The following is a 14,935-nucleotide window of genomic DNA, read 5'->3' as shown; positions in this document are numbered from 1 at the left end:
GTTAGCATGCACCTTTGTGTTCAGACTATAGGCTATGCAATAGTCACGACACTTACATGAATATTCAAATTATAAAAATAAAAAAATTTGAAGATTACGTACGGTTTATTTTTATACGATTAATTATTATTATTTTTTAAAAAAAAAAGTCCACATGGTTATACACAAATATTTTATTTTCATTTTACATAAATATCGCATTAAAATTTATTCATCTTTTAGTGAAATCGCCCATAGTTTTAAGAAAGAAGAACATATTAATCGGGATCTTACTAAATAATACTCATTAAAGTCTTGCATTTTAATAATTAAAATCGATTCTATAGAGTGTTGCACTTGAATCATTTCAAATAGGGTTGTCTAAAGTTGATAAGAAACAATAACCCGACACAATCCCGATACAAAATATACGAGTTAGAATGAACAGGCACAACACAAAAATTAAACACGTTACATTTAGGTTGAAATTTCCAACCCGAAACACACATAACCCAATCATATAAATGGATACATATTGTGTTTATGATATTTCGACCCATTTAAGCGGATTAGGCTTAAGCATTTACAACCCGTTCATTTGGCTTAAGGATTTTCGACCCTTTGATTTCGCTGAAGGATTTTCGACTCGTTCATTTGGCTTAAGGATGTTCATTGCTACAACTATTTTCCGACCCGCTAAACATTCACATGAATACGATTCCAATCCGACACAACAAGACCTGTTTGATAAGGTATGCATATATTATTACATGGTATCACATGAATTATTAAAATCATTAAAATTGTGTAATACCCCGTATTTTGATACTTATGTTTCTAATTAATTAATTAATTCCTATAAAGGGTATTTTAGTAATTTAAATTACTATTTGAATTTTGGAGCCAAAATGATAATTGAATTTTGGCGCCAAAAGTATTTTGAAAACCTAATTACTATTTTTAGATTTTGGATAAGATTTATTATCCATTTATTATATTTTAAAACTGGATTATTTATATAGTTTGGATACTTTAATTAAAACAAAAACTATATTTTATTATTTAATAAATAATGTTGATTTTGAGAGCATGATTTAATAAATAATTTTGAGAGTATTTATTAAAAGGTTGATTTTGAGAGCATGATTTAATTGGATAAAAAGGAGTTTTGATTTAACCTATTATAAAGGTTTATTTTATTTACGGAGGAATTATTGAATTATTATTGAATTAAAGTTTTACAAGCATGTTAGTAATCCCACTCTGCGGATTTGGTTTGATAAGGCCTTGGACTTTGTATGACCGGGTATTTCCTCAAGAATAGGCTTGCAATATAAGGAGACCAGCTTGGGGGGTGTGCACATTTGGGTGAGGAATTTGGATATTTAAAGGAATTGGATTTAAAAAGGAATTGGTTCTATTAATTATTATTGAATTATTGGAATGGTTTGAAATATTAGAATTGTTTTTGAATCATGGATTGGAATTATTGGTTTAATTATTGAAATTGGTTTCAAAAGCATGTTTGCAAATAGAATTGAGTTTACATTATCTTGCACTTATCGTACTTAGCATATTTTGCTAATCCGTATTCCTATTTGTTTTGGTTCGCCCTGTTTAGCGTAATGGTAAGCAGTGTTGACTATTTTCAGATGGAGTCATGAATGAGCATATGGGGGTACCGAGATTTGCTTCACCTAGTTTAGGAATGTTAGTCTCGTCTTTATGTTGAATACTCATAACAATGTTACTATTTTTATATGTATTAATAAAAGAAAGTTGAGTTTTCCGCTGCAAGTTATCTTATTGAGTTAAGTATTTGAGTAGCCTTGCGTAATCACGCAGCAGTAACACTCCTAAGTCTATCTCTACGATATAATTATATGCATTATACTAGTATTTCCGTAGAGGGAGATTCGGGGGTGTTACAAATTGATTCTTCCCTATGCATACATAATATAAGCAAACAAGTATCCTTAAAGTAGGGTGATTTTAACATTGTAAAAGTAACTTTCTCACTTTGCATTAAATGCTTGTACTACACAATCTTAGTTTATATTTCAATTATTTCACATATAAGATTATAACATCATTTGTAACATGAATATGAAACATTAAAATTTAATATTTACTAAGGTATGATTTAAAATTGAATTATTAAAATGATTAGAATTATTCTCACCCATTTACTCATATAGAATAGCACAAGGAAAAAACTATCACAATAGCCATGCAAATATAAATGATATACAAAAACAAAAACCTTAAAATAGGGGGATTTTAACATTATAAAAAAAACCTACTCACATTGCATTTAATTCTTGTGGTGCACAATCTTAACCTATTATTATATTCTTACATGAAAGAATTAACATTATATGTACCATGAATATGAAACATTAAAATTTACATATATTATAATCCTAGATAATGATTTAAAATTGAATCATTAAAATGATTAGAATTCAATATCAACCACTTACTCATATAGAATAGCAGAAAAATAAATCTATCACAATAGCCATGCATAAAGATATAGTAGAACAAATATCCTTAAAATAGGGGGATTCTAACATTGTAGAATTATCTGCTCTTTTTGCATTAAATGCTTGTACTATACAATCTTACCATATTTTTTTGACCTAAAAGATTATAACATTGTATGTACCATTAATGGCAAGCATATTAAATTTAACATGTGCTATAATCCTAAGTTACGATTTTACATTTTAAATATCTCAATTACTACTTAATACATTATATAATATCTAATAAACTTTTTATTGCAATATAAGCTAAACATTGGAATTCACATTTGTAAATTTAAAAGGGAGTATTGACAGGCTAATGTCGTAATCACCCCATCAAAAATAATACCTAAATCCACTAACTATGTAGATAGGGAAGAAAGGTCGAATCACAGGGAAAAGAGTTAATTTATTCCTAATTAATCAATATAATCTAAATTATCAAGTAGCCAATTTGTTATTATAAAAGGGAACTAAACTACTAAGAGTGAAAGTGGGAAGGAATAAAAGTAGGAGGAAAATCAAGGAATAAAAGACCTAGGGCATAGGTTCACCAATAAATAATATTCCAGGGCAAACCATAACAATCAATCATCAATGCATCAATTAATCAGATCATAAAGGGCTTTCGCTACGTATTATAATCACAGAATTAATCTACCGGTATTAAATCTCATCTCTCGAATCTCGACTTAACCGTTTATAAATTAACCTGCCTGTTGAAACTAGACCTAAACATCAATTCTCATCTCTCGAATCTCGAATCAATATTGTCAAGCTCATGCATAAAAGATCAGGCCTAATCTAGTCACAGAGCATTAAATCAATCAATAGGAAATCAATCAAGCATTGACAATCAACAATAATAAATTATCCCTTCATATTATTTATGGATCCCCATAAACCCTAGAAAGAAAACTACTCAAACATAATTAAAACTACACTAATCAAAGCAATTAAACAAGACATGATGGAAGAAATAAAGTAAATAGCTGAGATTAAAGAAGAAATCGTTACCAAAGTAATCGGAATTAAGAACAAAGTTGTAGAGAGAAAATAATCTAATAACTAAGTAGAGAGAGAAAGTCTAAGAGAAGAAGTAAGAAAGAGTCTAAAAAAAAGATACTAAACTTGCTTAACAGAAAAGTATTTATATTAAGCAAGAATCCTAAACTAAACAAACTTAAACGACGATTAAAAATCTACTAATGCTAACACGCGCCCGATCGGGCGAGGCACCGCCTGATCGGGCTCGCCTTTTTACTCCCAATGAATGTTTCTTGCACCCGGCCGGGCGCGAGTTCGGGCGCCAGCTTCTCTTCCCCGCCCGGGCGGGCGCGCCTTCGGGCGGAAGCTCCTTGGACTTTGATTTGGCTCCAATTCTTCGGGCCAATCCGGATTTCCTTTTCGGGTCTTGAATACTCGGTCCAAATGCCTCAGTATCACATATATCGGGCCCTTAATCACCAGTTCGATGGCTCTAACCGGCCCTGGGCTATGAAGGATGGTCGTGCGTCTCCAATGCTCGTAGAAACTCCATAATATCTCGGGAAAATGCTCCAAAAGTGCAAATCCCTACAAAAGTCAACCAAATCTACGAAAACACTAGAAAACACCAATTAGTAATAAAAGTGGCACTAAAGAGCCAAAAACACTACTAACTATGACCAAGGGACGGGGTAAAATACTATATAAGATGGACATATCAAACTCCCCCAAGCAAAACATTTGCTTGTCCCTAAGCAAAGATCTCATCAATGAATAAATAAATACATGCCTCACCCCAAATAGTCAAAATCAAGCACAAACAATCCAAGACAAATCTAATAAATATGTTTCAACATCAACCAATCTCATCTACCCAATTACTCTTCCTCCCTAACAATTGTCAAATAAAGCGAACCACAAGAGCATGTAGAATTCAAGACTAGTGCTCACGCACTCAACTCTCATTTATGTGGCAAGTAAAAGATGTACTCGATCGCTCTCAAACCAACCCCTTTATGTGAACAATGCCCTCCCAAACTCACAACTCTCATGTGTTTAAAAAGACAAGCACTCAACCTACTAGTCGACTCGAAATATGCCAAATCATAACTTGCATTGATAAACAACACTTTCAAATTCACACAACTTTATGCACAAGGTCGGAAGGTCTTTAAATCTTGTAATGTATGGCTAGGGTAAAAGGTAGGAAATATTTGGAAAAATGTGAGAGAAAAGCTAAGCTTAAAGGGAGCCAAAACCTAATAAAACCCAAGGTCAAAAATAGATAATGACCAAACATCTCCAACATACTCAACTCCACCAAAAATTCACCAAATAACTCCAAACATAACAAACAATCCCAACACTTACAATATCACTCACAAAAGTATAATAATGTAAAACTTGAGTGAATAAACAAACTTTAATTTCCAAACTTGATTTTCATTGAAATTCACTTTTTTTTTTTTTTTTTTTTTTGATCAACCTCCAACTAGAACATTTGAACATTAAACAATTTTTTCTCTTTTGCTCTTTTTTTTTTTTTTATTTATTGAAGTTCACTTATATATTTCACTTTTTCTTTTCTTTTCTTGAACTTCTTTTTCTTTCATAACATCTTACTTTATTTTTTTTCTTAAGAACATTAAACTTTCAAATTCATCAAAAATAAACTACGATCAAGAACAAAATAAATTCTCAAAATCCACCCAAATTGTGCAAATAATAAGCAAACTACAAACTCCCTCACCTCACTCACTAATAGCTCCCCCAAGCCAAGCTTAGGACTAGTAACCAATGGGGAAGCATAGGCTTGTAATGTGGTTAATAAACAACAAAAAGTCAAGGCAACAACATGGGCAGCAAGAAGGGTACAAATGTATCTACTATCATCTGAAGGTCACTTAAAAGAACAAATGCCTTCGTCCTCCTCAATGTGCATAATATTGAGTCATGAAACACTACTCATAGTTGCAAATCAATACTCAAATTCAATGACATACCAGGAACTAACACACATTCCTAACCAAATCAACTAGGCAAGCACTATATTCACAAGCAGTTGAACAGAATTGACGCATGTTAGAGCATCCAAGCAATCAAACTTCGAATCATGGTCAACAAATCCACAATGCTCATCGTCATATATCAAGAATCAAAACAAAAACAAATTCAAGTATGGGGCACAAGGAACCATGATTTACAATTCATTGAAACGTATTTTTAGATTTTTTTTTTATTTTGCTAATTTTTTTGTATTTTTCGTATAAGAAAGCAATAAAAATATACTAGAAAGCAATAAACCTAATCTAAGAAAGACACCAAAAATAAAAGAAAACGGAAAAAGAAAGATACCAAATCCAAAAATCTCCCCCAAGCCAAAATCAGACAATGTCCTCATTGGCTCGGGAAGTAGCCCAGGCTAATCCTCATCATCCTCATCCATAGAGCCGAATCCTGGAATATTGCCCCGACGAGCATAATCATCATACAAAGGATACAGGGCTCTACCCTAGTTCCTCTCAAGGTACCCTAATCGCTGGTCAAGGGAGCCTACCATCCTCCTAAGGTCGCTATGTGAATACTCTATGCGTCCTATGGCCTGACCTATACTCTGAAGATCCCAGACTGTCTCAGAATTGCTATGGGGAGGAGGTGGGGATGTATGAGACATGCGAGGTGGTGAAAGCACTACCTCGGGCTCAGGCCGGGGTGGTGGTGGAACCGGTGGCGTTTTCCCCCTGGCGTGGACAACTAAAAGGTAATATCTGTAGAACTCTTGCCCAGGGGGAAAAGCGGTTTACTCGGGATTAGGCAGGGGAAAGATAGGCAGTGGTTGCTCCGACCCTGTCCTAATGCACCAGTGGGGGACTCGCTGGCTATCCAAACGTACCCAACCCAAATCCTCAAGGTATCTACCAGTCATGTAGGTGTCTGGTCCACAGTTAGTGAGACCGTGAGGTCCACTCTCTACAAACCCGGCTTTCTTAACTGCTATCCTGGTAATTAGGCCTCCTAGACGAATCGGGGTAGTAGCATGGTTACTAGCCGAGGCATGTCTATCAAGGTGAAAGATGATGTATCTAGCAATGTTTAGTTTACCGTACCCAAACACATAATGTCCAATTACAGCTAGTTCATTGGTTTGGGCGTTATGTGCATGTGGCCCATTCGTACCTAAGAAACAAAAACCTGCAAATCTTTGCCAGATTTTAGGTACAGGGTGATGGATAGGTTTGGCACTAGCATGTTGCACGTTAGGCGCCGGTAAACCAGTCAAAACATGATAGATACCTTCCATTTTATATTGTTCATGCCATTGGATGGATAATTCAGAATTCAAATAAAAATTTTTACAAAAATCAACAAAGGTTAAAACAATATTTTTATTATTTTACCTAAACATCAATTTCGGACCATTTTTGCTATTTACAACAGACAAAGAGGAAAGAAATTCATACGTTAATTCACGATAAGTAGGGTAGTGCATATCTACAAATTTCTTCATTCCTATATCGCTCAAAAAACGTTTAACATAATCATATAAACCATAAGATTCAAGAGTAGGGCGGTGTAACCACCGTGAAGGGATTACCTCTCGCCCGTAGAGTTGCTCAAGCCGTTCTTTTTGCTCCCGGGTTGCAATTCGGATGGATGGCCATTGCGGAAGTTGCAAATCCAGATCATATTGTTGACTTGAACTAGAACTCCTCCCAAGAATCGTTCTTGACCTTTTTGATACCATACTTGCAAAATGGGTATATTTTTTTTTATTGGAATTTGGGAAATTTTGGTATAGAAATGTAGAGTATAAAGAGGGGGTTAGAAATATGTAAGAATTATTGGATTTGGGTGAGAATTGAAGGGGAGATCTTAGAGAGAAGTTAGAGAGTTTAAAGTTTTAGAGAGAGAAAAAATGGTGGAGGGAGAAAAGAATGAGAAAAGAAAGGAGGAAGAAGAAATGTTGGGCGGACGATGTTCGCGCCCGGTCGGGCGGGCTAAACTTTAAATTCGTATTGCTCTCGCGCCGAGTCGGGCGACAAAACGCTCGAATTTTTTTTCGAATCTCGCACCCGGTCGGGCGCCCTTCGCCGGCCGGGCGATTAAAAGTTCCGTAATTCGTCAATAATCTTGTTTAGGTTAATATGATTATAATTCAAGTGATCGCCAATAATAGTTTATTTGTGCATTAATAATTCAACCAACATAGATAAACACGTCAGGGTTAACCTATTGTTTGCATGTTAGTCAGAAAGCGCACATAAATACGAGAAGAATAAAGTAGAGGCCTATTATTAGGGCAGGTTCAATCTCTTTTAGGTTGGATTTGTACCTTCATCCTCGAACCCTATTTGATTCAAGACCTTTTGGAGTTGACGATCTCATGGATTGTTAAGGGGTGTAATCTTCACCTTGTGAACGGTTTACAAATTCCTAAAACTTGTTGGCGACTTTTTTACTCTAGCTTCCTTCCCTTTGGACGCCACCATGCTTAACTGTATGATCATAGTGGGGTTCAAGTTTGGAGTTAATGCTTGAAATATTCCTTACACAAAGCTATGCATAATTAATTAAGAATTAATACTTATTTTGTCAACAAATAACCACTTCGACTAATTTAATATAAAAACACTCTTTTGTGACATGAATCAACAACATAAAATCAAAACAAAGATGATCAATCAAACAATATTGATATAAAAAAGTTAAGATCGAACCTTAAATCAAAGTCTTTACAAAAACTCGGTTGAAATAAATAGGATAGAAAGAGAGAGAAGTGCCAAGCTGTAATTACCAAGAAATGCTGGAAAAAAAGGGGGTAAAATTAACAAATGTACCTGTAACAGTTCGATCGGAAAAGGGGCAAGCTGTATTTCCTTTATGAGAGTGAATTCCAATGATAGTAACAACAATTTAACATAAATTCGTGAACACTGACTATATTTTGAACCAACTTAATAATGTGATACTAATTGTAAAACTGAACGGTCAAAGTTTCACACTGACTAAAACTTACACGCCTTAAAGTTTACTGAATAAAAAATTGATATGTAGAATAAGCACTAAAGGTCACAGTTTATATGCAATTAATTAATAGAACTAAGGATTATGAATAGTCTTATCAAATTGCGTATATTATGCTTCTATAATATTATATTTTAATATAACAAATTAATTCACCACAACTTTATATAAATTATAATTAAAATCATTAATTTTCACAAATACTTTAAAATTAAGAAATACGATCAACAATATTAACACCCGATATTTTCCATTTTGAACTATCGCACCCCTGCACGCGATAGGGCAACTAGTATCCTAAAACACCCGTACAATCCACTAAACATCTACTATATTTTATTCCCTCAAGAACAATTACATAGGTATATTTTCATACACAATTGTGTCACATATCTCCCTGCTATACAACAAGAGTGATACATTACGTCTACTTGTATTTAGCTATGTTATTTTTATACATTATCAGATATTATACATACATTGTACTTGTAATTGTTGGTTTTATTTCCATATTATAGTGGATTGGTAGACTCATTGCCACCTGCGATTTTTACCCACCTTCATTGGGTTTTTCACGTCACCATATCGTGTATCCCCTCTCTTTCTTTATTTTTCCGTCATTTACTTTCCACATTCAATGTTCTCTATTTTAATTTAGTTGATCCGTAGCTCGTATCCTACATCAAATCCTATGTACGAAAATTAGCATAAACAATGTTGATTGATCTTCTAATGGTTCACATTATAATGATATGTAAACAATTTTCAACAAGACAACTAATCTTTAGATTTTTCAATTGTTAAAAATTGTTAAAAAAAATTTTATATAACAAAAAATTGTAAATTATTATGAAGTTACATTCTTTAAATCATTTACATCTTTAAGATTTATGTTTATATTTATATTTTTTAGATTCATCATAAATTATGAAATTGAACAAATAACTTACAAAAAAATTTAAAACAGATTACATTTTGGTAGTGTTTTAAGAGTCGAATAACTTTGGTAATTTGCTCCATGAAATATACATATAACAAAATTCAATTGGTTTGATGAGCTTTTTACGATTAAAAATAAGAAAGGGGGATTTGGTTGTTGGCAATACTTGGCAGCTGAGCAAAAGGGGCCTCCACGACATCTTTTGGGTCATTCTCTAGGATTGATTCCATATTTCTCGGTTGAGGAGATGGAGCAAACGTACTCCAAAACAAACAATCATTTGGAAAAAAAATTGAAAATTAATAAACACCACAATGAAATTGCAATTACAGTGCTACTCACGAATTTGACCAAAAATAAAAAAGAAATTGAAGAACACTTCTAATCTTAATTAATTCGACAAAACAAAAAGAAAGTTAAACTTCACCTTCAACATACTCCAAGGTTAAAGCTTAAAAACATATTCAGAGAATCAACATTGGAGTACTTAAAAACATATTTAGAGAATCAATAATGGCCTTCACATTGATATCCCTAGTTTTACTAAATTTAGAAAATCAAATGTAAAATGCAAAATCAAATTCCAAAAATTACGAAAGATAAAATCTTCAAAGGTTAAAGCTTTAATATAGTTCCTCTCAATAAAAAATTTTAAAGATAAAATATAAAATAATAATAATAATCTAACGCATCACAATAGACAACCATGGAACCTTCTTCCTGTGCTCCAAGACTGTTTGGAGGACTTTAGTTGAGCTATTTTTGCGATTGAAAATTCACACAATAGGTTTCTAAAATTGTCCCTTCAAATTGTAGCTGGCGGCAATCCAAAAATCAAATTCCAAAAAATTACAAAAGATCAAATCTTCAAAGGTCTAAGCTCAAATATAGTTCCTATCATATATATATATATATATATATATATATATATATATATATATATATATATACTCCAAGGTTGTTTGGAGGACTTCAATTGAACTATTTTTGTGATTGAGCATTCACACAACAGGTTTTCGAAATTGTCCCTCCTAATTGTAGCCGGTGGCAATCCACAAGAGGTGGAAGAAGTGCTTGTTGTCATAGAAGATTTGGAAGACGAGATTGTCAATGAAGATTTGAGAGGCTATTTGGTCACTAAATTTTGAAGTTTAGGGTATAGTAAAAGATTTGAATTCACAACAGACGTTGAGATTGAGTTATGGAGCTTTAAAGTCTTTTGGAGTTCCAAAAAAAAAAATAAAAATAAAAAATAAACAGATTGATAAGATTAGGTTGTTGGTCCCATAATCCCTAAAAGGCCAAACCACAAGTTCTAGGATTCACCCTAGTGCATCTAAACTAGATATACCACCATTAACATTTTTACACAAAACACACAAATACCTCGTACTAAATACTACTTCTTCTCCTTCCTTGTTGAATCTTTTTCCTACCTTTTTTTATTTTTTGCTGATTTCTTAATTCATATGTTTATGTTTCCCTTTTTTCCTAATTCTTTCTTTAATTCATGTTCGATAATGACTACGTAATGGCCACCCACCCTCCCATCCTTTTGCATGAATCGTTTATATTGCTTGAAAGTAGTTTTCAACTTATATTTCATTGAATCTCTCATTGCACAACGTACTAGTCCTACAATAGGATCGTGTTCCATATACTTTTCAATGATCAACCGTACCTCTTAAATTAATTGCGTTAACTCCTCTATAGAAATTTTGTCTGTACCTCTAATTTTGACACAAATTTCACTTTCCAACCCCTTAGAAAGACCCTATTCTTATATTTATTCCAATCACTTATAATTTGACTTATAATGCTTGTCCAAAGTAACTCCCTTCCTTTCAAAAATAGTCAAAGACATGTTGCACATTAAGAGGGCCTAATCTATCAAGTTCTTCATCTCATTCCTTCACGTGATCAATCACTTATTCAATCAAAAGCCGTGGAAAATGGAAGGGTAGCTATTTGGCTTATCTTTTTCTGATTTGAATAAGATAAAACTCAGAAAAATCCTTTTCTTGATATGCATATAAAGCCGAGAAAAATTATATGGAAAATACAAATCAATCAAAGTTATCAAAATCTAACAGTAATTGCAAGGAGTAAAACAAAAGAGAAAATACAATTATACCTTAGCAGTAGGTTTCGTATAACAAGATCTTTCCTTTGGAACAAATACCAATAACGTTTCACGTAATTTATTAATTTATAAATAATTTAATATTATATTCATTTTTATTTAGTTGACACATATCTTGTATCACGCTTTCCAATGCACTATTCTAACGATTAATATCTCTAGTTCTCGGCATTGTAAAATTATAAAAAGTGGATATCAATAAAGTATAAAGAACACTTCACAAACAATAAGATCACCAACAAAGCAAACCCGGGAAAAAAAAGGGTATCTTTGGATTCACAAAACCTAGGATTCTTGGTGAATTGAAATACAATTTCATAATGACTGGAAAAAGGGGCATTAAAGAAACTGAACAAAAATTACAGTAGAAATTTGGAGAAGAAGAACCACCTTGATTGATGATTTTTTTGAGGATAAATGAAGGAAATAGAGAAGCAGGGCTTTGACCTTGATTGATGATTGTCAAACCACTTACTATTTGAAAATTGAATACTATCTAATTACCTGATTATCATTGCCTCCTGATGCAAGCTCCCTATTATCATGAGACCATTTTAACCCACACACCTAAAGAATGACATATAACAATATTCTTATTTTCTTAATGATAACAAACCAAAAAATTGATCAAATTAGGCAGCAACAATAAAAGATTAGTACTCTACATTCCAGTAAGAAAGACAAAGTATTGCCTTTACCTCATAATTATGTCCAACAAGCTTGCTAACATAGTCATTTGAGACCCGAAGATCGTGTTGAAGTATGTTCCTGTCTCTACTTCCGGAGGCAAGTATACGGGAACTCAATGCCAAAACACCAGCTCTTGTTTGATGACCACGCAAGGTTCTTACCATTTTGCATTGAGTTCCATCCCATACCTAAATCAAATCAACCATTGTTACACGTTCATGTCTACATTAACACTTTCATGAAATGAATAAAGAACACTTTTAGCACAACCGCTTACCTGAACAATTCTAGCACAAACTGCAGCTTCACAAACTGCTGCTTCACAAACTGCTGCCACTGATCTGAACCAGGTTGGGGAGACAAAGAGAGCAAATGAACAAATTAAAATCCCAAAATTATTAGTAATAAAACTAAGAAAATATAATTTAAATTAAAAAAGCAATTTAAGAGCATTATTCACGATAATAATAAGTACTTTAGTTAGCTCACAATAAACACGACAACCTGAATAGCTAAAAACTGAGACCCCGACTTCATTATCGCTGCTTTGTTGGTTCGGTCACCAAAATTTCGATTAAATGTCAAACCCACAAATCATAAACTTATATAAATGTTATCTAAAACAGTAAAACCCACAATAATTCTCACAATAGTTCATGAAATAATTGTCTAATAAATTGTTGAAATAAGACCAGCTTTCCCGACTAATAAATAATTGTATAATAATTGTCTAACAATTCATGAAATGATTGTTTAATAAATTTTAATCCTTGAACCCGTTTTAAGGAGTTTATAAAATCAGAATTTGACATACCCAGAATGCGAGCGATAATTTCACATGTAGAACCTTCACAAAATCAAAATCCATAACCCATACTACAAACCCCAGAATTCCAGAATTTTAAATAATAGTCAATTGATGAAATTGAAAGCTAAATGTGAATGGATAATCATATAAGTAATGGAGGATGAACCATTGAGCGCAATATTCAAAGCTTCAACTGGTTTTTTTATTATTATTTTTTAAATATGTTAGTCAAATTTTCAGATCTAAAGTTTGTCAAAATTCATAAATTACATTAATCAAACACAAATTGTAAAATTCATTAAGAAGGGAATGAAACTGAACAAAAATTACAGAAGAAATTTGGAGAAGAAGAACCACCTTGATTGATGATTTTTTTTAGGATAAATGAAGGAAATAGAGAAGCAGGGCTTTCATCGGTGGTAGGAGGTCGCCGATCCCAACTGGCGTCGCAGGAGCTAGTGATAACCGCCATGGCCGACCTTCTCTGAGATCAGAGGTAAAAAATTATGATTCATTCCTCTTCATTTTCTTCAATTTATGCCCTATAGGAGAGAGCATTAGGTGAGCAACATCGATAACTTACTGAACAATTTCGTTCTTCATCAAAAGAGGAGAGGGAATTAGGATCGGAATTGAGTATGGAAGAAGACAGGAATGAGAGAAGTAATTCTAGTAGCAAAAGAGGTAAGCTCCATTTTTGAGGTGTGAGCTTTGCCCAGAGAAATGTTAAAAGGAGAAAGTAGAGAGAAAATGGAGGTATGAGAGAGAAGAGATGAATGGAGAGGAAGTGACCACAGGAGAGAGAAAAGGCGCCGACTAAAGGGAACAGGCAGTAAAAAAAAAGGGAAAAACAAAATCAAAAGTAAAAAAAAACAACAGAAACCCAAGGGTAAAATCGCCAAGTACGGTTCATAAGGAAAATCAGCAAAAAAAAAAAAAAAAAAAAAAAAAAGGCATGATGCAAGGGCATTGAAATTACACTGTTCATAAGGAAAAAACAAAAAAAATGCTACCTTCACCCTCAATTTGGCGAGTTATGGATTATATGTTGAAACAAATAATGCTAAAAAGTCCATTGTTAATAGGACGAAAAAGTATATGAGTACTGCTCTTCCGCCCAATTACTCGTATTCCAAAATTTGAGTCTACTGAATAGTGGTGAATAATGGAATTCAAAAGCAACTACTCGTGCAACACTGCTGCTGAAACCCTTGAGTGGATTACCGCCATTGTTAACTTTCTCAAACCTTACAAATTCTTCTTCCAAGCTAATGTCGTCAATTTCCTCAAGGTTCCAACTTCTCTGAATTCTGCATTTCAATTTCAGTTTCACTCTTGGTTTTATTGACGCTTTTTCTCTTTTAATTTATCCCAGGATCGATTGCGGGAAGCAGTTGATGAAAATTGGATTGATTGCTTGAAGCATGAACCTGTTGAGCATCTTCTTCAGATTCCTTCTGGAATTGTGCAGGTTTAATTCTAAAACTTATGATTGTAATTCCAGTACTAATCATCAATAGAATAGTAAAATACCTTAATTTTTCATACAGTATTTGTTATTTGATGAATAGGCTTTTATGTGTTTGAGGTAACTGTCAATTAATGGCCTCTATTGTATATTTGTTTATAGTTCATAGGATTTTTAAAGCATGGTGTTTTTAATTTATTTGAACTAGAGCGTACCCGTGAATGCACGGGACAGATTATTCCCGTAAGAAAACAAGATTTAAAGTGAAAGGTTGGTAGTTATTTGGCCCTTTTTGGTTTGGAGAAAATGAGAGGAAAAGAAAAAAGGAAAAGAAAAATATGGCTTCCTACGTCTCTTGAAATAAATT

The 14,935-nt window shown here is 33.2% G+C and overlaps 1 long non-coding RNA gene across 1 annotated transcript; it reads right to left on the bottom strand.

The window, feature by feature from the left end:
* Positions 1 to 10,429: 10,429 nt before the first annotated feature.
* Positions 10,430 to 14,638, bottom strand: LOC145574743 (uncharacterized). The gene is made up of 4 exons (XR_014098162.1): positions 13,458 to 14,638; positions 12,570 to 12,633; positions 12,301 to 12,480; positions 10,430 to 12,169 (listed from the first exon to the last, which is right to left on the bottom strand). It is a non-coding gene; the product is annotated as an uncharacterized LOC145574743 (long non-coding RNA).
* Positions 14,639 to 14,935: the final 297 nt, after the last annotated feature.

This window comes from Chenopodium album, chromosome 13, assembly GCF_948465745.1.
Source record: "Chenopodium album chromosome 13, dcCheAlbu1.1, whole genome shotgun sequence".
In the NCBI taxonomy this organism is placed as follows: Eukaryota; Viridiplantae; Streptophyta; class Magnoliopsida; order Caryophyllales; family Amaranthaceae; genus Chenopodium; species Chenopodium album.
The sequence above is the reverse complement of the archived record's forward strand: the minus strand, read 5'-3'. Positions and strand labels throughout refer to the sequence as shown.